The sequence below is a fragment of the Petaurus breviceps genome, unplaced genomic scaffold (assembly GCF_028583685.1).
Source record: "Petaurus breviceps papuanus isolate PSGF00001 unplaced genomic scaffold, PetGlider_PUasm1.0 545, whole genome shotgun sequence".
Classification (NCBI taxonomy): Eukaryota; Metazoa; Chordata; class Mammalia; order Diprotodontia; family Petauridae; genus Petaurus; species Petaurus breviceps.
This window is the reverse complement of record NW_027186366.1, coordinates 3,054,850-3,068,034: the sequence shown is the minus strand read 5'-3', so window position 1 is coordinate 3,068,034 and position 13,185 is coordinate 3,054,850.

The window sequence follows — 13,185 nt, the reverse complement described above, 5'->3', positions numbered from 1 at the left end:
CACCCCAGTAATTGCCAAGTGAACTCTATCTCCAAAACAGGTTTATCATCCAACCCTTTCTCTCAAATTAGTTACACACACACACACACACACACACACACACACCTTCATAAATCTCTTGCCTGAATCAGTAAATCTTCAAATTAGTACCCCTGCCTCACTCAAATCACTCTCCTCTCCAATCCAGTTTACACATACCTACCAAAGTAATAGGCTTAAAGTATAGGCCTGACCACATCACTCCCTTTCTCCATCAATTCTAGCGATTCCCCCTTACATCTAGCATCCAGTACCACACATACATGTGTTTGGAATTTAAAGACCTTTACAACCTGTCTCTAATCTACCTTTCCAGCCTTTTACCCCTCAGACAAACCTGATGACACTATTTCCTGTAACCTCACCTTTAGGCTGGCCTTCCCCCTCCACACCTATTTCAATGTTCAGCTCCAGTACCACCTCTTACATTGCTTCCCAGTCCCTAGTGCCTCCCCCTAAATTACCTGGCACTGATTCTGTTTTGTATCTACTTATATGTAGGCATGTTATTTCCTCAATAGAGTGTAAGGCCCTTGAGGGAAGAGATGGTTGTGACCTGAACTCCTTATCTCCCTCACCTCACCTAGCACAGTATCTGAAACATAGCACGTGCTTAATAAATGCCTTAATGATGGATACATTGAATAAATGCTAGACATGGAGTCAGGAGTGACCTGACACACAGTCACTAGCTCTATGGCCATTGGCAAGACATCACTTCTCCAACTCAGTTTTCTCATTTGTAATGGGGACACCATGTGGAGCGCCTACCAGACAATGTTTTGGGAAAGATCTAACTCAGAGTAGTCTACACACATATATACCTCCGTGTTTGTGTGAATGTGTATCTTACTGGGACATTTCCAAACGTGTATCACACACACACATAGCTATCAAGCACTCCACACACCTGAAGGAGATGCTTAACACATGCCAGACTGGCCCTGTCACCTACTAATAGAAACCCACAAGTTCTCAGGATAAGCAGGTTTTAAGGAGATCATCACCTTAGCTTTGTACATGATGACTTTGTGATAGCTGCTGGAGATTCGAGTCTGCAAGTCGAGAGAGGTCTGGGCTGGAAGGACTGACTTAGAAGTCACCTCCTCTTTCTCCCTGCCCCTATTCAGTCTGAGTCCCCTCTTGACTAATCCTGGACCCTGACACTCATTCATCTCTTCCCCTTTACTCTTCTAGGGTGCTCATAATCTTATGTCATGTCCTTCTGCATTTACATACTTTCCAGTGTTGCTTGCTATGGTTTCGTATGTTAGTCTTGTCTTGCAATATGACTGCGGTCTCCAGGAAGGCAAGGATTAGAGGCAGCAAGGGCCAGTGACCTAAACATTGTGCCTGGATTCATAAAGACATGTGTTTATCTCCCACATCAAACACTTGTCAAGTCACTTATCATGAGCCTAGATTTCCTCAGCAAGAAAATGAGTTAACAGCACCTTCCTCACATGGCTGTAAGGATCAAGCAAGAAAAGGTCTGTAAAGGGCTTTTCAAACCTTAAATGTCAGTTATTATTACCATTTTTAAAAATTTTACACAGCATCTAGTAATAATGGACAATAAGGAAGCACTTACAATTTGGATGAATGACCCTAACCATAGGTGAGAGAAAAAAACCTGCCTGAGGGAAGAGTCTTAATTAGGCTTCTCAAGCCTTCCCTTCCAGCCAAGGGAACAGGAAATGAGCAGAGGAACTGACAAGTATATTCAACAGAGAAAATAAATCCTGTTTATCAAGACTCCCACATATCCCCAAAACAACGTCTTACTTAAAAGATGATCTTCAAAAATACGTGTCCATTCTTACAAAATGGAATAAATTCTAAGAAATCCACAAAGTTGGCACCATAGACCAACAGTTAATAAAACAGGCAGTGGACTCTGGGAGAGTGGGGAAGGATTTCTACTAAGGAACCTGCCCTTACCCACCCCACCTCACACTCTGGTCTTCCACTCTAACCTGCCCTGGGGAAGAGGGAACAAAAGTAATTTCCTTTTCTTGAGCTTATCACCTTTTCTTTCCCTGCCTTTCAAACCCCAGTAGACTACTTGGGAGGCAAGTAAGTCACTTGGCTAGGACAGTGACTGCAATCTGTGCACACAGACCAAAGGGAAACTAGGTCGCACAGGGATCTAGTCCATTCCCTGGTTCCCAACAAGACGGGAGATCCTTCAATGGACAGTTGTTTCACTGCAGAGGCAAAAGTGAGAGAAATAAGAATGGAAAAGAGGGGAGGGGCTATCTCAAATCAGTAAGAAGAGGATGCAAAGTACACTCTGACTTCTGGATGGTTGAGATGACCTTTTGAGTTAAGCTATAAATATACTAAGCTCCCCATTTTTCAATAGGTCTCCACTAGTTTTCTAACAATTTCAAGTGTTTTCTCTTGAATTTGAATCATTAGCTTTGAGTCTGATGCAACAATTTGCAATACACAATGTACAGAATGACAGAGGTCTGTCAAAAAATTAGATGGCCAATTACAGTGATGATATTTGTGAACTGACAATCCATTATGATCTCTGGGTCCCACCATCTACTGCCAAGAGTGTAGCTCTTCAACAGCCAATACAGTCAATGCTCTATGGAGATAATATTCAAATGCTGCTCGTTTAAAGAAGTAGCCTCAATGCAACTGTTCAGTTCAACCAGCACTTAGTAAGTCTGAACTCAAATGTCCAGAGAGGTGTTTTTCTAGTCGGGACAACTGATACCACTATAAAACTGTTTTGCTTTTTAAGCACAGGAATACATCATCAGGATATCTGGGATGGTTAGTTTTCAGAATAATTTGTTATAATTGAGGGGCTGATTATCTGGAAATATAGCTAACAATCTTTCATCCATATTATAGCACATTTTAAAAAGATTCTGAGGGTCTACTATGTGCAAAGGCCTGTGGGAAAAGTGAAGGGGACATCCAAACACATAATATGAAGGAAGTTCTTAAGGACTTGTAATCTAGCTGAAGACTGAAGATATTTAAACACACACAAAATGACCAGAGGATGATGTGGGGTGGGTGGAGTTGGAGTCATTTAGGATTAGAGCTCCCTAAAGCCTTATAGCAATGTTTTATCAATAATGCCAGTGACTTCTAGGTGCTCACACCTGAGGTGCCAAGCCACAAAGGCTTTGGAAATGAACCTGATATGTTTGCTGCCCATGTAACACCCTAGCTAAATTCAGAATGCCTCTTAATAGCTGGTGGTTGGAATGCCAATGGGAGTTTGAAGACCTCCCCTGCTGTGAAGATAAACTCTGCCCCCCCTAGAACACACAGCAAGCTGGGTGTAATGGTAACATAATTTGAATTTGAAGATTCCTTTGTGTTGGCAAAGGTAGCAGGTACTTAGCACTTAGTAACTGATCAAGGCTCTGTTGGGGAAATAAAAGGTATGAACACCTGTCTCCTGTTACTGACGTAGCAGGAAGGGGTTGGCTGAAACAGGAAGCTGATGCTGTGTGCATATATAAGGAAAAGCCCCAGAGAGGCAGTCAGAATTTCCTGGGACCAGGATCTGGTGGCAGAGCAACTACAGAAGAGAGTGGAGAAATGAACCAGAATTTCCTGAGAACTTGTGATGGTGGAGCTTCTGAACAGGATCCCTGGAGCCAGGAGCCAGGAGCCCAGGTGACTGAGGAAGCATGACTAAGATGCTGAGACTTTGTGGCTTGGTTGAGCCTTGAATTCCCTGGAACAGAAATGGTGAAGGATCTGACATGGACCAGACCCTGTGAACTTCAGTGTGGAGCAGGGCCTACCCAGAGAGCTGGACAAGAAACTGGGAGCTCTCTGCCAGTGAACCCAGGTGACAGTCTGGTGAATCCAGGGAATCTGAGAACAGGCTTCAAAAGTCAAGATGAAAAGACCTCTCCTTGGGTACTGAGTAATTATGCAATTATAGTTTACTAGTGACCTAAGAGGTGAAGGGTTTTGTGTATGATACTTAGTAATTGATTGCTGAATAAGTGACTGATTGAGTTAACTTAGTTGTCCCATGAGTGGAAGACTTTGACTATTATACTTTGAGATGATTGTTACTGATAAGTGACTGACTGAGTCAACTTAGTTGCCCCATGAGTGGAAGATTCTATTATACTTTGAGAGTATGTTGTGATTATATTGTGATTTTCTGTGATAAGTTGTAATATTGTAAATGCTGTATCTTGATTTTCTGTGAAAGTTTTGCTTTGATTTGTTATAGAGTGATCACTATACTGTGTAATCAGAACCTTAAAAGCTGTTCACAGTAGCATTCTTCTGCGAAGCTGCTTGTGCATGGCATTACACTGGGTCAGAGCAAGTCTGACAGCTGGAGACAGTTGAGGACAGAGGAGCTTAGGCAAGAAAATAGTTTTGTGAGTAAATATTGATCTCGCATTGGTTCGTGTGAAGGCTAAAGGATGCTGTGGCTCTCAGCATCATTATGGCTTCTGAATATCTTTGATACTTTGGCTTACTGGTTTGTGGATTTGGTTTTCTGGTGTTTTAATAAATCCTTTAGCTTGATCCTTTATCTGGAGAGTCTGACATATTTTTCGAATGTCATGCAATACTTATGGTCATGGTCTTTATCATGATCATGGGTGCTGTAAATATTGTATTGCCGCTACAGTGGTACAGTAGACAGAGTTTTGCACCTGGAGTCAGGAAGACCTGAGTTTGAATCTGGCCTCAGATACTTAGCTGAATAACTCTGAGCAAGTCATTTCCCATCTGCCTCAGTTTCCTCAACCGTGAAATGGGGATAATAATAGCACCTACCTGCAAGGCTTGTTATGAAGACTGTATGAGAGAATATTTTAACACAGCGTCTGGTACATGGGAGGCACTATATAAATGTTAGCTGTTACTGTGAGTTGGCTGGGTGAGTAATTTTTCAGCCAAGGCAATTCTCAAAGATTATCTGCTGAGTTTCAGAGAGGGGCTGCAATTTGTACCAAGGGAGTATCCAGTCTGAGAAAACTACAATTCCTGGAAGGTCTGAAAAAGGAAAGTGGGTGACTATATAAAGTAATAAACCACTTAAGCAAATGCCAGGATGTCAATCCTAATAAAAACAAATGTCTACATTGACATCATTTTATGGCTCAGAGAGCAGAGAAGGTGGAGGATCAAAGAAACTGAGGCACTGGCTAATGAACGGCAGGGTCAGCACTGAAAGTCAAGACCTAGAATCTTGGGAGATTGCGCAATTTATCCCAGTGGTGCTGTTAAGGGTCAATATATTTCTGGAATGCATCTTCTATTAACTCCTCAATACAATTTAAGAAAAGAGAAAATCAGTCACTTTTAGTCATACTGAAATGAAAACTGTCCAGTTTTATCACCATATCTCACCATCAGAATAATCAGCATAAACCAGCTAAATGGACCACAGCAACTCTGTGAGGTATTTACTATTCTTATCTCCATTTTACAGATGAGGAAACTGAGGCTCAAAAAAGTGGTCACACAGCTGATGTTAAGTTTCAAAGGCCATTAATTATTAGTAAGAGTACAATCCTTTCCTAACATCAGTCAGCTAGGTGGCACAGTGGATAGATCTCCAGGCCTAGAGTCAGAACCCAGTTTAAATTCAGCCTCAGACACTAGCTGTGTGACCCTGGGTAAGTCACTTGACCCTGTCTGCCTCAGTTCTCCAAAATGAGCTGGAGAAGGAAACTGGAAACCACTCCAGTATCTTTACCAAGAAAACCCCAAATGGGGTCATAGAGAGTCAGCCACAATTGAAAAACGACCCAACAACTAAAACCTTTCCTAATAACCAACACTTTGGAATAAAATGCAGTGTTTCTTGGAATGATGGAAAAGATAAGGTCTTGGTGATGTTCTTCTAGTTTATGCTTTCCTCAGGAAAGAGTTGCTTTGGACAGACTTGGTAACAAAGTTACCTTTGGGACAATTCCCATTACACTCCGAATCATACTCTCCCTCCTATCTCGAACAAAGGAGATCACCTACTTTTCTTCGACCATGCCCCCTACACTCTGGTTTCCACCCCATGGACCAAGCTTCTCTGCCTGGGATGCCATCTTTAGCCTGTCAAAGTTTCACCCCATGCTTCACAGCTACAGCATGCTGTGTCCCCACCATCCAATTTAACCTCCAAGATCCTTTATTAGCTTGGGATATTCAGCTGTTTTTACTATTTGTTTACTTTTCTGTCTCTCCCCCTACATTAAGCTACAAGTCTCCTGAAGGGAGGGAATATATCTTAGCCATTTTTGTGTGTCTTCCTATAGCACTTAACACAGTATCTCATATATATATATATATATAATGAGGTACTCAAAGAATTCAGTTCTATGCTATATTTTAAAATAACTTTTTGCCATACTTAGATATAGCATCAATAAGATTCTGGTAAGATAAGAGGACTGGACTAATGATCACTAAGATCCATGACACGGATGTTTCAAATGTTTATTTTACCTAAAAATAAAATTTCTAGCAAAATACTTTAAAAAAATGTAAATATTTCCCTTATTATCCTTTAACAACTCCTCCACATGTATATAAAAAATGAAGTTAGAAGAGGATTTGATGAAGTGACAGACAAGAGCAAATGAAACCAGGAGGCAAATTCCAAAGAGATCACTACTATAAATATAGAGAGACATGGAGACGTCAACACAGAGAAGAGTCCTATTTCAGTAGGAAAAAGTTTATTCAAATGTCATTTTAGATATTCTCAGGCCCATTATGTTTGTTCTTACGTGAAAGAAAAACTAAGATTAATCTCCTAGTAATCTTTTTCTAAAGGAAGATTTAGGATTAAAATAAGACTTTTCACAAGTAAGAATTATTGATTAACTGAAAATTCAACATATGCTTCTGAGTCACTATAAATAACCTTTGGTCAAATTCTCCCCCATTATGCCCCTGAGAAACAGAAACCCAAAGTGAGAATACAGAATCCCTTCATTTTGGACATGCCACCAATTCCGCGACATCATGGGAAAAATACAGAAGAGGGGGTCAGAAGTGAATTTTCATCTTGGCTCAATAACTAGCTGGCTGATTACCTTTAGATAAGTCATCAACCTCTCTGGGATTCAGTTGTTCATAGAGAAAACCAAGGATTAGAATAAAGGACATCTACAATCCCCAATTATTCAGGGACTCTGAAAGGATGCTCATCAATTGAGGAATGGCTGAACTAGTTATAGTATATTAATGTGATAAGATACTATTTTGCTGTAAGAAATGATGAAGGGGATGATTTCAGAGAAACCTGAGAAGACTCATATGAACTAATACAAAGTGAAGTTAGCAGACCCAGAATAACAATCAACTGTGAAAGTCAGATATGAACAAATCAATACAATGATTCACCACAACTCCAAAGGACACATGATAGAAAATGCTATTCACCTTCAGATAAAGAACTGGTGGACTTCAAAGATCAGATTTAAGCACATGTTTCCTTTTTTAATTTCTCTTTTTATTTTTTGAATATGGCTAATGTGGAAATGTTTTACAGGACTTCATATATATAACAGGTATCGCATTTCTTGCCTTCTCAAAGGAGGAGGGAGGAAATATAAAACTGGAAATACAAACCCAAACATTCAATTACGGCATGGTAAGTTTCTGCCAGGCCTTCCTGAGTTCATGGAGTCTCCAGAGCCCCAAAGGATGTCCAGGCAGGCAAGAAGACAGGGGGATCTGAACTGATGGATCCATGAGATCACAGCTCTACCTAAGTATTTAGCAATCAGACATTTCTTAAACTTGTCTGATTTATAAGGAAATACAACTTAAAGAAAAACAGCTACTTTATTTTTTTTCTTCCCCACCTTACCAAAAAGGCATTCAATATGTCGATTAACTCTTCCACATGCTACACAAGAATAAAAAAGGCAATCTCTACTCTCATGAAATTTATACTCTAGCTAATGAAGTATAGCATAAACATATGAAGAAAAAAATCCAACAAGTTTATAAAAAGCAGCAGCATGTAGTCCAAATGAATACAGAACAAACTGAAGACAGGAATATTTCATTTTATAGCATAGAAGTAATATGACAGAGGCAATGCTAGAAAGTGCCTTCAACATCACCTAGTTCCTCCTTAAGCAAATAAGAAATAGAATCCCAGACAGGTAAGGTAACAAACACATCAAGTGGTAGCCAAACCAGGGTTCAGACATCACTTCCTCTGCATGAGAGGTTGGGCACGCCACTGTGAGGGGTCAGTCACAGGCACATGCCCACACCCTCTTGGCCTGGTATCTCCATCCAGGCTGGAAGTGGAAACTAAAGAGAGGGTTTCTGCCTCCAATGACAGGGGAGAGCTGAGCATATGATTAAGAAATTTTATTGGCTGTAGAGCTAACTGGTGACTCAGGGGTTGCTGAGGCAGAACTGAGTGGAGGTACAAAAGGAATGACCTGCCCTTTCTTGCAGGCTTTTCCTTTGTGGTTTTGAATGAGATGCAACTCTGACCTAAACCTGTCTTATTTCCCACCTGGCTACAGCATGGCAGCCAGGGTCACATATGGCTTCCTTGTCTTTCCTGATCTTAGCTGCATGTGAGAGGCACCTGAGAGAAGAAACCTTTAGGGAGCAGCAGCCCTTACCAAGTGCTAGCTCCATGCTTAGGAGGGGTAGGGAACCCAGCAGGGAACTATACTGAAGGAGAATTTCCCAGGGATGCACAGAGAAAAAAAAGGGCTTCTGGTCCCAAGAGTTGCAAAACAGTTCTCTACCTCAGCTATTCTCCACATGAGTGCTTCCTTACCTTTGTACTCTGAACCAAGTCTTCCCTGGGACCTCATGTGATCAAGAGGAGAGAGATACTTTGAACCAACTATTCTTTCTACACCTTCCCTGTCAATCCCTTTTCTAAAAGCTAAGTTAAAATGACTGATTGCATCTAATGCAGAGTCCAGTAGTGGGGGCTCAGGAGCTACCATACTAAAAGAATGGTCCCTTCCGGGTTATCCCTAAGCGCAGTGAGAGCAGAATCAGCCTCCCCCTAGGGAACCCAACCTGTAAATACAAGTGCCCATATGGTCTATATAACCCGAGGGGTGCAACATATACATATACTCTTTCACAAACCTTAAAGACCATAATAGACCATATGGCCTTAAGATTGGCAAAGCATTTTACATACATTATCTCATTTGATTGTCATATTAGCTAGGCCCTATAATTTAGTATTTTTATTAAAATTAAGCACCTAGGATGAGTGGATAATAGAACAACCCTTGAATGGATACTCTCCACCTTCGAATGAAAACCATCTACTTCCACTCAATTGTAAATTTTTTTACCCTAAATGTAAAGTTGGAATATAATCAGGATTAACTTTTTCTTCCAAATCAACATAAACACATTTTCATAGTCATCCTACCTTCAGACCAGATATCAGTAAAAACTGGCTATGCCTTGGGGGATGTTAGAACCACTGTTCAAGAATCCACAGGCTTACACACTGAACCTTGGAGATGGTGGTACAATGGGTAGCACAATGAAACTGAGGCTAGAAGTCCTGTCTCAAACACACACGGCTGGAAAGGCTGCTTTTAGAATGATCTGCATTGAAGTATTTCATGTATTTAAGCAAGGTAGATTTTCTAAGTCTTCATCACCTTAGATGGAGTTCAAGATCTACCAACCTTATGCTAACATAGATTCCACAAATATTGTAGCAGGGTTGTATTGTAAGTATTGTGTAAGTATTGGCAATATTCTTCTTTTGCCAGAAAAAGCAAAAAACACTGGTGCTGATTCCACCTTCCAAAGTAAAAACAGGTCCCTATTTACTCATTGCCCAATTTCCTCTCCTCCCATTCACACCATCTCTTCTCAGTTCTCATCTTTCTTGATGCTGCTCTGAAGCATTTGACACAACCCAATACCTCCTCCTAGATACTCTACTGCTTCTGAATTTTCGGTCAGTACTCTGTCCTGGTTCTTCCCCTTCCTATCTGGCTGCTCCTCCTTAGTGGCCTTGGCTGGATCATTATCCAGACTTCTATGTGGCGTCACAAGCTTCCATGGGAACACCATTATCATCAGAACTCCCAAATACAGTATTCCTCTGAAGCCTGGCCATTTCAAACTAGGTGTTCCTTGGGTACTTCAAACTCAGGATGCCCAGAGTATAACCTGCTATCTCCCTCCTAACCCCACCCTTCTTTCTATTTCTCTTCCAAGTACCACCAAACTTATAGTGACAAGTTCTCAACCTCGAGGCAAAATCAATTCCCAATTCTCCTCTACACCATCCATTTTATCTTCCCATTTCTTACATCTCTTCCTCTCCTTATAACTATGGCTTCCCTAGTTCAAGGCCTTATCAAGTCTTCCCTCTCTAATCCATCCAAGTCTTATCATGTCACACCCACCTCCCCATCCTGCCAGAAAAAGGCCTTTTGGATCAAATACTTCTATTTGGTGCTTAATATAGATTATATACGTATATATTACATATGATTTTTACATCTCCAGCCTACCTTTCCAGATTTAGTACATATTATGCTCCCCCAAAATGATTGTGCCAACACGGCCTTTATGCTATCCTCATACAAGACAGTCCACTGTCAGTTTACTTGGCTTTTCAAAAGCTATCCCTCCATAGCTGGAATGCACTCCCAGCTTCCTTCAATCAGTTGGACCAAGGAAAATCGAGTCTGGTTCGATCAGTGCCGAAGGGGAAGTTACCTTTTTCCACTGAGGCAAACTGGAGATAATGTATAGAATGGTGAGAGCAGTGAGACACCTGAGAGGTAAGGAGGGCTTGAACTTAGGAAGCAGCTCTGTGAGTGAATAGAAGGGATCAGCTAGGAGCGAAGCTACAAAGGTCAAGAGTGAGATGGATGGATTTGTGGGATGAAACAGTTAGTCCAGGATAGTCCTGCCCCCATCCTTATGCCTTTATCTCATAAACAGAGACTTTATTTATCTACAAGCATATTGTGTGTCCTACAGAATAAAAGCTCCTTGAAGGGAGATGTCTCACTTTGCTATTCATATCCTCAGCAAGAAGTACAATACTTACCCCAACAGGTACTTATTGACTGTTCCGACAGAAAACTGGAATCAATCAGTAAAGTGAGGATGTGTTTAAAAGATCTGCAGACTCAAAATAAATTAATACTTATTATGGAACAGAAGTCATGGCCTTCTGTCTCCTTACAATTCAGTAGCTATTGGGCTACTCAAGGTAGGACAAATTTAAATTCCTTCAGTCACCTAATCCAGTAATTCTGAGATAGGCTATTACTGCCTCTTGAATACACCGTGTTAAAAAATACAATCTGAATTACACGTATGGGGGTAACTGCAAAACATTTGTAATTAGAGAAATAATTTTAACCTCAATTTGGTAAGAAACACAAAACTGCCCTTCACGGTTTTTCAAAGCAGGAAGGCTGGCCATTAGTTATCCTGCAGGAAAACAACCAATCTTGCCTCTCTTAAATCCAATCCAGGCACAAATCAAGACATCACCCATCAGCTGTCATTGATCTTCCTGAAAAATGAGAGATGACAATGACAGATGACAGATGACAATGGACCAGACCATACTTTTTTTTTTCCATTCACATATCCCTTTGCTGGCATCCTTCAGGCAGCTTTTCCTTCCTAACCACTTCTCTGACATGTACTGCAGCCTCTTCATGCCGGTCATGTGCTTCTATTGCCCTCTGGGTGCTATTCATTTCTGACTGTTTGGAGAACTGTAATGCTCCAGGTGACAGCCATCAATCACCCAGAGGCTACCGGTGTTAGCTCAGGAAGGATTGGAGATTATTCCCAGAATGTCGCCCAAATTCCCAAAGACAATGCAGACCAACTTTCTTTGAGCTGATCCCCGGCACAGCTCAATTCACGTGCAGTCCCTGGCTCTGTCCAACTTCCTACCCTGATCTAGAGAACAGTCATTCTTGAGCTGCTTGGATTTTTTTTTTTCCTGTGCGGGTGGTTAGGCCAAACATCATCCAAGGGCTCCACAGGGCAGGGCTTGATACAAATGGAATTGTGTGCTGCCAAGAGGAACACCTAAAGGACCTCCACAGAGGGAAGCTCTGTGGAACCCAGATCCCTGAGCTGGAGCTCCTCCAGAATTTTGCGGACACCTGCTTCATCATACTTGATAGTAATCGTCAGAGGACTGTGTGTGTGATTTTGACACATGTAGGGGGATGGGAATCTTGGATTCTTGACTTTTTTTTTTTTGCTTTTTGGAGAGGGGAGGGCAGGAAATTGGGGTTAATGACTTGCCCAAGGTCACACAGGTAGTTTTTGTGTTGTGTCTGAGGCCAGATTTGAACTCAGGTCCTCCTGAGTCCAGGGCCAGCACTTTATTCACTGTACCACCTGGCTGCCCCCATATTGACATCTTTTAGTCAAATGTAGTCCACTAGGAAAACTTCATCTGCAAAAGATTGTCTTGTAATAACGAGCATCTTGTGAGAGTAGATTAGTTGCACTATTGTGAAGAAAACATATGTTGTTCAAGAAAGGACTTTTTTTTGTTGCTTCTAAGGCCCAAGATTTCTCCGTTTTGGTATATCCCCCACCTTCAGACACCATTCCTTAACACTCTCACCACAGTGTCTCTCTCTACCAGTTCAGACCTTTCCACATATACTTAGCCTAGTCCAGCTGCTTTTCTCAACTTGGTTTTCTTCTTAATTACTCAGTGTCATTTCTACTTGTTCAAGACTACATTTCTACTGTTCCTCTCGAACCAGGATGTGAAGCGCCCACACATGGTGGTGGTCGACTCTCCTTGCTATTGAAAAGGACTTGTTATAAAAAGCTTTACAACTGTGATCGAGAATATAAGGCTGGTTCAACATTATGAATGTTACAAACTATTAATCACAAAAACAATCAAAATCTAAAATACCAATAGATAAAAAAGAACTTTTGGCAAAATATAAAACTCATGTCAAAAACCCAGGAATAAAATGGACTTTTACTTAATATGGCAAACTACACAGATCAATCTAAGAGTCAAAATTGTAACAGAAACCCTAGAGGAATAAAAGGATTTGTTCTGTAAAACTTGGACTCAGTCCAAAGCCTGCACTCGAGGACCCAGAAGGCCACATGAAGCCTTGAGGCTGAAGGCTCCCCACCCCCTGCCCTAGAGGCTTCTCC